The sequence below is a fragment of the Mycteria americana genome, chromosome 17 (genome assembly GCF_035582795.1).
Source record: "Mycteria americana isolate JAX WOST 10 ecotype Jacksonville Zoo and Gardens chromosome 17, USCA_MyAme_1.0, whole genome shotgun sequence".
NCBI classification, from domain to species: domain Eukaryota; kingdom Metazoa; phylum Chordata; class Aves; order Ciconiiformes; family Ciconiidae; genus Mycteria; species Mycteria americana.
The window spans coordinates 12,693,182-12,706,119 of NC_134381.1; positions in this window are offsets into that span (position 1 = coordinate 12,693,182).

Genomic DNA, 12,938 nt, shown 5'->3' on the forward strand with positions numbered 1-12,938 from the left:
CTGCAATTAAGGTATGGCTAAAAAAGAGACTGAGGGACTGAAATGAGGAAAAAACTCATTAGTTCAATTCTCACATGTTCAGACTTCAGCATTTTCTGCAACAGATGAATATTCTCCAAGTCCCAGCCACAATTTTCCTTTAAGTTCATAAGATTCAATTCACTGCCACACAGCAAAAGCCTCAAGACACATAAGATGGAAGAAAGAACTAACATGAAGAAAACTGAACTCAACAAACAGTGAGCAAATCAAGATTGCTCTATACAAGCATCCCCAAATCATGGGGCAAGTAGCAGGGCAGCAATCCTGGAGCCAGCTTACTGTGGGGGTCGTATGGGCTTAACTTCTGATTGAGGAAAACCAAGAGGAAAACGAACCCTTCAGAATCAGAAACTTTATCCCTCTGATGTTTAAAAGACCTTGTATTTGACAGGACAGCTTTGAAGATAAAGACCGAAGCACTCTCCAGCTACAGGCTGTTCAACACCCCACACTGCTATCTGCAATGCACTTCAGTTTCGCAGAGTTCAGTCATATTAGAAAGGAGATAGGGGAGACATTTTTTAGTATATTGTGCTATATTTTTGATGCTGCTGTCTCTTGCCCAAGCTCTCTTTACAGACCCTGGAAGAGCTCCGTTCTACACATCTCCATCATCATTCCTTTGCACTGCACTATGTCAGACCGGCCAGTTGCTCTCAGCTGGCCAACATGTAAATTTGTTAATAAAAATGTACACTGACATCCTTGACTACACATACGAGATCTCTCTAAACTAAGAGGTTGGCACCAAAGATGAGAGAGGACGAGGAGGGTCTTCTTCCTTTTTATTAATGTGCAATATTCATTTTTTTGTCTGTAGGAGGATTTTATTCCAGGGATTAAGGTTAGAGAGGCCTAAGAGAGAGCAATATATGCTCTATTAAGACCTTATTTTGACTTTTTTTCCCCTTTTGTATTAGGGATTGGGGGAGGCAAGGAGAGAAGAGAGAACGAAACAGAGAACGCAATCCCTAAGATCACAAAACCTGCAAGAGAGTACTTTGTTTTTCCTAAACTTTTAAGTGCTCTTCTTATGTTACTGTTTCTCTCTTTAACTGTTTTAAAACATTTTTCAGATATTAAGATGAAAGTCATTATTGAAAGACGTATTTATTATGATTTAGTAGCAAATTTTTGTTTGTTTTTCTACCTTAGTTAGGACTTTATCACTATACACTCCTTGAAGTATAAGTATTTCAGTGGCAATGCAAATTTGTTCCAACTAAGGATCTGCCTCATAGCTTTAAAAGGGACTTAAAAATCGTATTTTAACAAATGTCTGCAAAAAAAGATAATCGAAAAATAATTCCTGTCCTATGGGTGTAGTGGAAAAAAATTACTGAAGCCAGTTTTACTAGTGTAAAATAAATAAAGGGAAGGAGGAGGTGGAGTGAGGAGCTTCTAAGGCCTACTTTCTTTGTCCCTGATTATATTGATCAGATCTACTAACTGCATTAAAACAGGTAGCTCTTCCTAAGGGTATAAAATAAAATAAATAAATAAATCTGGGTACTTTTAACAAGGCAGTATACGAACTTATTTACAAGTGTTTCTATGTGTCACGATCCCTCTTCTAATATTAGTTTCAATATGTAATAAATAAATAGACTGTAGGTAAAGACAGAGCAAGAGGAAGATAGAGAAGAAATGACGCTAATGACCAAAGCACCCTGTAAAAAGCAGCCCTGCTCTGACTGGAGCCCCAGTCATCAGCTGAGTGTCATGTAGGAGAGCCAGAAGAGCTGGGGGAGGCTGTGGAGGGCTTGGCGAGACAGAGACTGGCAGCATCATTGGTTTGAACAGGCCGTGATTGATTTGTCACCAGAGGCCCATTTGACTGGGCGAAAAGCCCTTCTGATCTCAATCTCTCTCTGCCTCCTTACCTCTGCTGTCCCTTTTTCCTTCTCTGCATTTTGACGCTGGCACAGCAAGCTGGGCAAGGGGGCTCAAGTTGGGGCTGACACAGAGCAAAAGGGTTGAAGGTCACTGCTGCTGAAACTCTGTAACGACTGACAAGGAGATCCAGCTCATCATACTTTTCACTTTCTGTCTTGCCTTTAGAACTCCAGAGGTTTACAAAGCCCCAAATACACATCCACACAAATACACCAACACACCATTCCCCAAACAGAGACACACAACCAAAGCCTCTCTCTCCCCTCTCTTTTCCTCTCTCTGTCTCTCTCTCGCACACACTCACGCGCGCACACACACACGCGCTCTCGCTCTCTCTCCCCACCCCTTCCACCTTCCTGTTATCTGTGGCTGGGAGAAACCTCTAGATCTACAAATATTAATTACAAAGGACAACGAAAGGTAAGAAGGCGTCAATTATCCAAAGGTGTCGTGATGTTATTTCAAGTCAATTGCAAATGTGTGAGGGGGAAGATTTCACCCCAGTGATTCCTGTCTGCTTGGCTGATGGGGACCGGAGCTGATTCCCTCCCAGAACTGCTGCAGCTATGCCTTAAACCACACACTTTCCAGCTGGAGCCATCAGCATGGGCCTTTCTGAATTCTCTCTTTATTTCATTCATTAAGGGCATTAGGCAAGTTGGAATCTGTATGAAAAGGATCCTATGGGAATACTGTCTCCAGGGTAGGTATTTTCATGACTTTCCACATCCTGGGGCTCTCTCTGTATCTCTTCTCTTTCTCTCTCTCTTCTGTTAGATGGAGCTTTAAAGGAGGCTGCCCTCATCTTCTAGCTAATCTGGGGAAGGGAAATACTCTGAGCTGCATATATTGAGGGAAAAAATATTTTATTTATTTTATAAAGTGACAGTTACTAAGAAATTGTGAGACCTTTCCTGCTTAATTTTGTTAATGGGCTTTGTTATTATCATTATTATTCCTGGCTGTTTTCAGGTTTTTCTCACACAAGAGTTTTTAATGACAATTGCCTTCGTTATCCAAAAAGAAAAAGATAGCAGACTGGACAACAGCAAAATAATATTAATCAAACAAAGGCAGACTTTAAATTAAATGGGCTGTTGTGTTCCCATAAAAGCAGGACAATCTCAATACCCTAGCTCATTTCACTTGGCAAAAGAGCATGGCATCAGTTTTTTAACTTTAAAAAAGTTTAATGAACACGAATGGAGAAATAATTTTTCTGTGTATTTAGCAGTCTATAAAGAAGAGAGAATGCTTTAACTTTGATCGCCACAATTAGTTCCCTGGGTATCTAGAGGGGAACAGGGCAGCCCTGGGAGCCTTAGTTCTTTAGATACAAAAGCATTTAGATCGCTTTAGAGCAGTTAATCCTGAGACTGGCTAGGGTCCCTTTTGTTTTCTAACTCCATTGTGGGTTTTGTTCAGTTTTTTCTATTCGCATGATTGACTGCCCAATGGATGCTAATTATCCAAATGTCGCTTCTGTCCTTTGAGTGACTTTCTATGTATTATGGGCAACTGTCATGCATTCTGTCATTCTATATCATATTACATGTATTATCATATGAAAATGGTACTCTGCATAAAGGAAGGTGTCTGAACCAGCAGATGCTGCAGATATTTAGAGGACTTGCCTAATTTGAATGGATTTTCTATAGAAAAATTGGTCAGAAAGCATATAGGGGAGAGTCAGAAATGGAAAGTTTATCAGGTAATTATTTTTGTCCTTTTGCTGTTTACATGATAATGTACAAAGCATTAACTGTCTCTGCTTCTGAAATCTGCAGCCACCTTCCTCCTCCCGAACCAGGCAACCCGTCTGTATTTATTAGAGTATGACAGCTTAAGCTAATTAAACTGATATCTGTCTAAAATAATAAGCCCAGAAAGTTAGAATAAACATTATGATTATAAGCAGAAAAGGCAGCTATACAAATGTAGCATCAATGTTATATTTTAATGATAATCTGAAATTCCTGTATGAAAAACATTGGATGTGGAATTGCAAACAATAATAAAGTTCTGCAAAGACATTTTTCACTGTAAATATTTTTCACTTAGATCTTTATCTCTTTACATGATATTAATAAGGCTGAGGGCTAACACAGCTGTGAACTTGCATATTTTTTATTTTATACATATGTGAACATATATTTAAAAGGATATCAAGGGAAAGGGTTTTACTACAATTTTTCCACTAAAATAAACTTAACACACCTCAGTGTAATGTGCATGCCAACACTTAACAGGAATGCAAGATTTATAACGATAGGGCTTTTTAGATTTGCACTCTGGGGTCCATTGAATCCATAGGCACATCCAGAGTTTCCTCTCCTAAAATGTTAGGATAGTGTTTTATATTTGCCATTGATATGAAATACTGTGGGTATATAATGCTGAAATTCATGATCTCAAGCTTCATCAAATATATGTGCAGTGAGTTTCCATTAATGGTAAAGCTAAATCATGGGAAATATGTACTTTATGAAACAACAAAAAGATACCATAGAAAGACTTGCTCTGCTGTATCAAGGTGCTTTGAAATTTTACAATGATCAAATATACATGATCAAGCTGTGCTTGTTAGGGTACGAGGGGCTCAAAACGGTCAATGATTATTGATCAGACTGTTAAGTATTTGTTCACGATTCTTTATATCCCAAAAGATTCAGGGAAATGAACAGTGAAAAATTGCATCAGAGTCCACCTTTGTTTGAGATTGATGTATCAAAATAGAGCATTCATTTGCCAGATCTATTGGAAAAAATGTGTAGTAAATTATGACATAAGGACTCCAAGTACAGAGATTAATATTTCCTTTTTTTAAAATTATCTTTGTAAAACTGTAAGTGTTAATTAAAAAATGTAAAGACAGAGTCTTTGTAGAACATGAATAGTGAATTATTGATAAGAGCAGATTTACACAGCAAAAACAGAGACACAGTCATAGCTTATCAGTTGACCTTTACATTTTACCTTACATTTTGCTCATGCCAAAATTTTTTTAACTGAAGTTGCAATAACAGTGATGTAAGAGAATCCATGAGGTGAAAATGGAAATTTCTGTTACTCTTACAAAACAGAAAATCTTACTGAGGTGCATTTACTGTCTTTTGGTAACTGAATAAGTATTACTCCTCATGAGTAGTTCCAATTAAATGGGTGGGTTTTTATGATAATATCATTTGGCAAAAGTCCCAAATTATTTCAATAATAATTCTTTCTTGTTTCTTGAGATTTCTACAGTGTCTATTTCGACAAGTCCATCATATATATTATTTATTATTTTAAAATTATCTATAAAGTTTGTTCCATAATTCAAAATATTACACATGTTGAAAGAGAGTGCTAATGTATAATTCTTGCAAAATCAGGAGGCATACTTTATTTGATTTCATTATGCTGTACATTACATAAATTCATAAGATCTTTCCTGAACACAGAAATCTCTTAAGATAAACTTACTACACATTAAAGAAAACTACTGAACACAAAGAATTATTTCTGCAGATATTTGCCTCTAAGAAATGATAACATATGTCTGTGTCTGAATCTACAAATAGATAGATGGATACACACACATATGCTCATTCACACACACACATAGCCTCACACAGTCATATATCTTATACATATTTATATAAACAAATTTACATACTGCATCTTCTGTAAATCTTAAAACCAGCAATACGTATTTTGTGTCTCATTTTCAGATGGTCATTCCCTTAAAATTACTTAATATTTTTCCAAATGAGAATTACATTGAAAATAATCAGCCACACTTACATAAAAAGTTTGCAAAGTATAAAATTGGCAAAATGTCACTGATTGGTTGGAAATGCCCTTTCACCTTATTGTGTCTGACCTGCCACTTAATTAATCTGTTCTTGTCTGAGAGCGGACAGTGTTAAAGATAAGCAGCACAGTGAGCAAAGTCTACAGCACTTTGAAAGTTGAAAATATATTCAGCTTTTTTTATAAAATAATTTTACTTAACTGTATTTATAAGATTCCATCATTACTATTTCCATTTATGTCTTATCTGATTTCTTCTTATTGCAAATATGTAGATAAACGATTGCCTGCATCTATTTCCCCATTTCTAGCTTTATCTATTCTAATTACCTGGGCTAGGACTGTAAAGTTTGCGTCTGGTTTCCATACCTGCTTTCTGTGTTTTGAAATCATTTTTCAGAGACATGCGGTGAGCATTCAGGTAGTCCAGATAAGGGTTTATAGTGACAAAATATTGACTGGATTTGGTATTCACTTATGAAGGATGACGTTAGTGCCACAAAAATCCCTGTGATGTACAGGGAATAGTTAATTAATTAAAGGACCTGCTAATTGCTACTTGAGGTACTGTGCAGAGATGATGAAGAGTGCTTGGTACAAGGTTAGGTTCTCAGTTTTGAGTGAACATTTTCATTTAAAAGATTTCTTTAAAGTACATCCTAATTTTTTTAATGTTTTTTCAGGTTACTGTATCTAGTTCAGACTCAAGTGTTCAATTGAGCTTCAATTAATTATAATATATAGTCAGGGTTCTTTAGCTGGGATAGATTGATGGAGAAGCTTTGTTTCATTTGGTGCAGGTGGCACTGTTTAATAAGCACAGGAGAGAGTGAATAATGTAGTGTTTGCAAAGAGAAATAAATGCAAAAGAGAGAGGTGCAATTAGATCAGCTCAGAGAAATAAAGGATAAATATTAAATGGTCAGGTATCTTGCAAATATCAAATAAAATAGTAGTAAGTATCTCATTGAAAACTGCCACTTTAATTTATGAATATCTAAAAGCGCTGCTTTAAAATAAATCTAGTGAGCAAGTCTTCTGCTTTCATTAGGCAGGCACATTTCAATATCTGGAAAATACCAGACTTCTAATTTTCAAACTCTCCATATTATTTTTCTTATACTGAAGTATAAATAGGGTTCTAAATTTAAAATCTAAACACAAGGACTTAAAAAATTAATTTCTAAATTGTATTATAACATACCTTAACCTTTGGCATTCTTTTCTTTAATTGGAGCTATGTTATATTGGAAAAAAATTACCCCATGGAAAATTAATCTGTGAAAACTTGTAAATCATTATCAATAATTTACTAGCAAATGAGGGGCTGTATGCTTCACATGCATGTACTAAAGATAAAATAAAGTTGCAGAAGGTTACTGAAAAGAACAACAAAATTGTGGATAAAAAAGTAAAGCCCTTGAGAATGAAAATCTTCTTCTAATTGCACACAAAAAATAAAAACAAATATATACTCCTGAAAATAACAAATAAAAAAAGGAGAAATATTATTTGACTTTAAAAAAAAAGAATTATCTGGTAGCTAAGAGGATAGTCCTGTAAGCTACTTAACAAAAGAATGTGAATGTATTAGGCATTTCAGCAACACTTCTGCATCTAAAAATTTCAGCTGTAGACAGATTTTCCACAGACGATTCCCCCCTACTGCTAACCTCTTAAATATACCTATAAAATACAAAATGTTCCCAATCACCTCCAATAAAGGAAGCTTCCTTACATTAAATGCATCTAATATTTGTGTTAGAAATCTGAAGTGCTTTCTGATGTGGTTAAATTCACAAAGAAATGTGGTTGTAGAACAGAAAGGAATGTATTGAGCACATCACTCTGAATATTTGCAGATGGACACAGAGCTGTGGAAGTTTACTTATAAAATATGGAAATAATCATATTCTTCGGCTCTGATTATTCAAAGGAGGCAACACTATTGGACTCTTTCTCTACAAACCTTATTTTTGTTATGTAGCCGTGTTTACCAAATCCGTGATATACGCAATCAAGGCAGCCTCCCAAACCTCCAGGATTGGTTGATATTGAACTTGTAAAATGTTTATGAGTGAGTGTTTGCCTGGTAATGTAGCCCTGGGTGCCCTGCTGTCAGCATGGAATTACTGATACTGTTACACACAGGAGGGGGCTGGAGGAAAGAGAGAAGGGGAGCTGGGTAGCCATAGGGAACTTTCTTCTCTGAACTCTTAAATGCATTTAGACAAAACAGTTTTCAACAAAAAAGTACCTTCCCCACTTTGTTTAAAAAAAAAATTTGTCCATTTACAGTAAAAAAAGTGTTCCTACAAAGAATCTTATCACACTTATTTGAGCTCTAACTGCAGAGCAAGAATTAGTGTGTAGTAAATAGATTTTAAAAATTATTAAGAAGCAGCTACACTACCAGATGCAAAGAGAGACGTTTTCGCAATCTTTGCCATATTCTGTGCATGAAATTTACTGAATTACTAGCAATTACTGCTTCATGTTTTGTAAAAATTATTCTATTTAAATTACTTACTATGGTAGGTGCTCAAGTCAGCCAATCGGATCTAAACACACCACCAAAAATCTATATTCCCCAAAACAAAACTCCGAAGCTATCTTAAATATACAGCTACTGACCTTCAGAATCATATTTTCTTTACCAATTCACTGTAATAAAAATGAACATTTTGTCATCACTTTGGGAAACTCTGCCAAACACCTTAAAACACATGTCACATGCCAACTTTACTTCATTTTTCTCCTCAGGGAATAGATACATCTGGAATCATAATCACAGATAAAAACCTTGACAAAATTGCACGTGAGCCCAGCCCTTCTCTTCAACACCTACCTTTTCATAACATTTAATACAATATTAATATCGGTTACTAAAAAGGCTTCCAACCTTTACATTTCTGACATAACGTGTTCAAACCCATATTTCACACTTCTTGTTCTGTTTTAAGTTCAGTGAATTTAACAGGACTCTGGAGAGAAGATCATGTGGTTGAAGATTTCCCTCCCTCTTTGACACCCGTAGAGGCAGTTTTGGAATTGTTTAAATAGCTGTGGCTATATAAACTGAAATATGTAAGATCATGGGCATCTTATTTCTCTCTCGCATCTATAGATACATGCTTGTATTTTTATCTGAAATCTATTGCTTGTACCTGTGACAAACAATTTCAGCACAACATCTGGGCAAAACATTCTGAATATTTTCCTTTTCAACTGTATTATTTATCTTTCCTGCATATTCCTGGTTTACCAGACAAATACAATTAGCTAATATTATATAATAATATTATTTGGTCTTTTTTATCTATGATTGACAGTTTTTCAAATCAAAATAAAGCACATTCTTAGTCGATCATCTTCTTGAAAGTATGCTACTGTTTTAAGCTCCGTTTGCTTCTGAGACAGCTAGAGATCTTATTCAGTCAGGGGTAAATGGTGAAATTATAGATCCAACAGATTCCATACTCCCCCCAAAACGCTCGGCTTAGGTAATATTTAATAGCTAATTCCTGGACCGATATTTTTACTGCATGCTTTTATAAAACATTCATCAGCTGGTATTGCAAAGAAATGGAATTTGAGAACTTTGCAAATTTTCATTTATTATTGTGCCTGTAATTAATACCATGCTGGAAGTACCTCAGGCAGCTCACTGTATGGCTTTGTTCATGTCAGAATGGTGATAGCAACCTCTTTTTGTTACATATTTAACAGCTTTGAAAGACATTTTTTTAAACAGCAAATGTACTAGACAGCTTTAAAGCAAAGGACATTAAATAGGTTGCCAATTATTCATTCAGCAGCTCTATGTGCGTCAAAAAAATGCATACCACCAAATTTTCCTGAGACAAACCACTTAAATTTCCTGTGACTCATACACCATTTTTGCACTAACTGGATAAGGATAGCAATCATTTAGAAAAAGAAACAGATATAAAATGTTTCTTGCCCTGGAATACTGAAAAAAAATCTTTAAAAATACATTCAGTCACAGTTAGGGGACAGCATTTGTGACAAGAAATGTCCTATTTTTAAAGTGAATAGTGTTTCTTAATAAGATTATTTCATTATCCTCTTTCACTTTAAAATGGCCCGAAGCAGCTAACTCGGTATATAAGAAGTGCAAAAAGTGATATATGAATGGAGTAATAATTTCCCTGAATCGTTTCAAGTCAGTCTATAGAGCAACTGCATCTGAAGCACGCTAGTCTGTCTCCAGCAGCTCAGGGAGATGAAGAGCTGAGCTGAGCTCCGCTTGCTGACAAGAAGCAAACTGTCTCACATTTTAGGAGAACAACATCATTGCCTATAAAAATGAAGAAGAGACAAAATAAATAAAACCAGTTAATGTTGTAGTTAACTTGCAAATCAAGTAAATCTGTTGGTACAGTATTTTAGAAATAAACGATAACAGCATCACACCAAACACACATTTCTGAACATATAAGCGTTCTGATTTTGATTTAATGGTATATCAGCGTCAACTATTGCTTCCTTTGCTGGTACACACTTCCTGATGCCTACTGTGAAGGGTGCCCATATTTACAACTGAGTAAGATGATTAATTACACCTTGTCAATCACGGTGCATGAAGACATAACACCACAGCAGACAATGAAGAAGATGCCTGAAGCTACAATTACATTTTAATTCATAGTTTATTGTATGTTCCCATATATTGCAGTCTAATAACCGTAGGGGCATTGAAAACATATGAGATATCAATCACTCTGCCCCCTGGTCTTTCATGTTTATATTATTCCACAGCCTTTAAATTACCACAAGTAGTTACTTATTTTCTAAGCTTTCTTCTCTTCTCTCTTACCTTTTGCTTCCATTTATCTTTTATTCTTAGTACCTTTATCCAACAGCTATAAGTATTTGATGGAAGTTTGTAGCTCACTTAAAATCTGTAACAGACAACCTGAAACCCAGCAATTAGCAAAGACAGCTTAGACTTGTGTTCCTTTGTTGAAGGAGGCGTTGAATCTTTTGTTCTGATTTAGTCACGGTAGCTGGGTGGAAGCTGGTACCTCATTATGTGGTTGGTCTGTTTGTCTGGTAGGTAGCAGATGGTACTGGAGATGACGTTACCAAGAGAGGCAGGGTAGAGAAACTCAAGACCTGTGATTTGTTCACCTGTCACCTATAACAAAATACAGGTTAAAAGACTTTATTATTAGCTGCCCCATTTTTTTAATGAAAAAACTCTCATTTCAAATGAGTCCGCGTTTGATTCTGCAGATTATTTTGCTATAAGAATTTTTCTGTCGCTCATTATTCAAGAATATCCTCAATTTTATTCTGAACAATGTAAATGTCATTCATGTGTCAGTGTGTACATTAGCAGCTTTGTGTTTACATTCTGTTACTCTGCTTGTGTTTTGGTAGCAAGGGCTGGATGTCTTCTTGTGTTTGTATACCCATTAAGAAGATGATCAGAGATAGCCTGTGAACTGGAGGTCATGCCATACCTTTTTAACCTGCTATTGGTATCATTGCTTCCAACCACTTAGGCAACACCGTTACATAAAAACTGTCTTTTAATTCCGTAAAATGTATAAAATCTTTCTGATAATTAGCAATGTCAGACGGAGTGTACAAATCCGTGACCCTTCTTAACTGCAAAACGTATGTAATCAATTATGTGATAGGGAATTAAACTGGTATTCAAACATCTAAGGACAGGACAGTGTGCAGCTATAGGGAAGGATGCATACAGCAACTTGCCCAAGTACAACGCAACACGACGGTGTTCCACAATGGTGTACGTGGTGCCCAGTGAGCAACGTTCCACATCTCCGTTATTGGAGGCAAGTCTCCCGTCTGTGACGGTATCTGAAATGTCTTGGAATTTAACAGAGGAAGGGAAAGATTATTTTATCAAGATAAATACTATTCAGCTCCACTAATTCTATTGCAGAATTCTAATCTGAATTAAAACGTGAACTTCTATTGTTTCCAAGGTCTGATTTTAGCACTGTCTTTGGATAGTTCCCACAGATGCCAAATTCACTTGCATTCTGTATGGGTTCTTGAGGGGTCCTGTGGCTATTTCATAGGCGTTTCTACAAGAGACACTTTGTTCTCCTTTGCGACATGCAGATGTATTTCACTACTCAGAGCAGTCCCAACAGGAAGATGATAAAAAGCCTAGATTATTGTAAGAAAGGAACACACAGAACCAGCAAAGCTTGACTATAAATGGAGTAATTGCCATTTTAGCAAAGATAGTCTGAACTGTACTAATCCTGTACGAGGCAAATCACTACGTCAGAAAACGACACCCAACAGTGATATGCTAAGTGATGTAAGAATTTGCAGTCATGGATTAGGCAGCGAGTCTCATGATCTCAGATGTGCATTCAGATTTACTTTCCGTTGTGCTACCTTTTCTAATATAATTAGAAGTGTGATATTTGACATCTTTAATGCTAATTAGTCCTTCCTTAATACCCACCTGCTGGATAAATATTTAGACATCACGAACAGTTTCCCTGTGTACTCTCTGTCTTTTCTGGAGACTTCCTGAAGCTTCTCCTCAAGTTCAGAGACCTTCCTGGCCTGGCTTTCTTGCAGCCTACTTCGGAACGGGAGAAGCGAGAGGCCTCGGTCAGTGGAAGGCTTCATGAACTTGAATGACACAAATTACTGTACTCTAACGGTGAATATTCTTCGCAATGAGTGTTGTTGGGTGCGCTCACTTAGTAACAAATGTTTGGGGTGTCACGATCTCGGAGTGTAAACAAACTTTTGATCCCCTACTTCTCCTGCGCTGGAGGCCTTTTCCTCGCTCGCCTCTGTGCTGCTCCAAGGCGAGACACGTCGCCGACCGTCACCAGGCGGCAAACGCAAACCCACGGGCGGGCGCCGGCCCCGGCCTCCAGAGCCGCCCCAGGCACTCCCGAGGCCACGGCGCGCCCGAGCCGCGGCGGCGAGCAGGACGCGGCAGCCCTCCCGGTGCCCGGACGCCCGGGGCCGGGGCGCGGGGGCCGGGCCGGGCGGGCTGCGCGGCCGCGGGGGCGAGCGGGGGCGAGCGGGCTCGGCGGGCCGCGGCCCCGCGCCCCTCCGCGCCTCCCAGCCCCGAGCACATGCCGGCGGGCCCGGGCGCGGCGGCAGCCAATGGCGGCGGGGCAGGACATGATGTCAGAGGGGCTGTAGAAAAGGCGCGGAGCCTCGCGCGGCGCCCG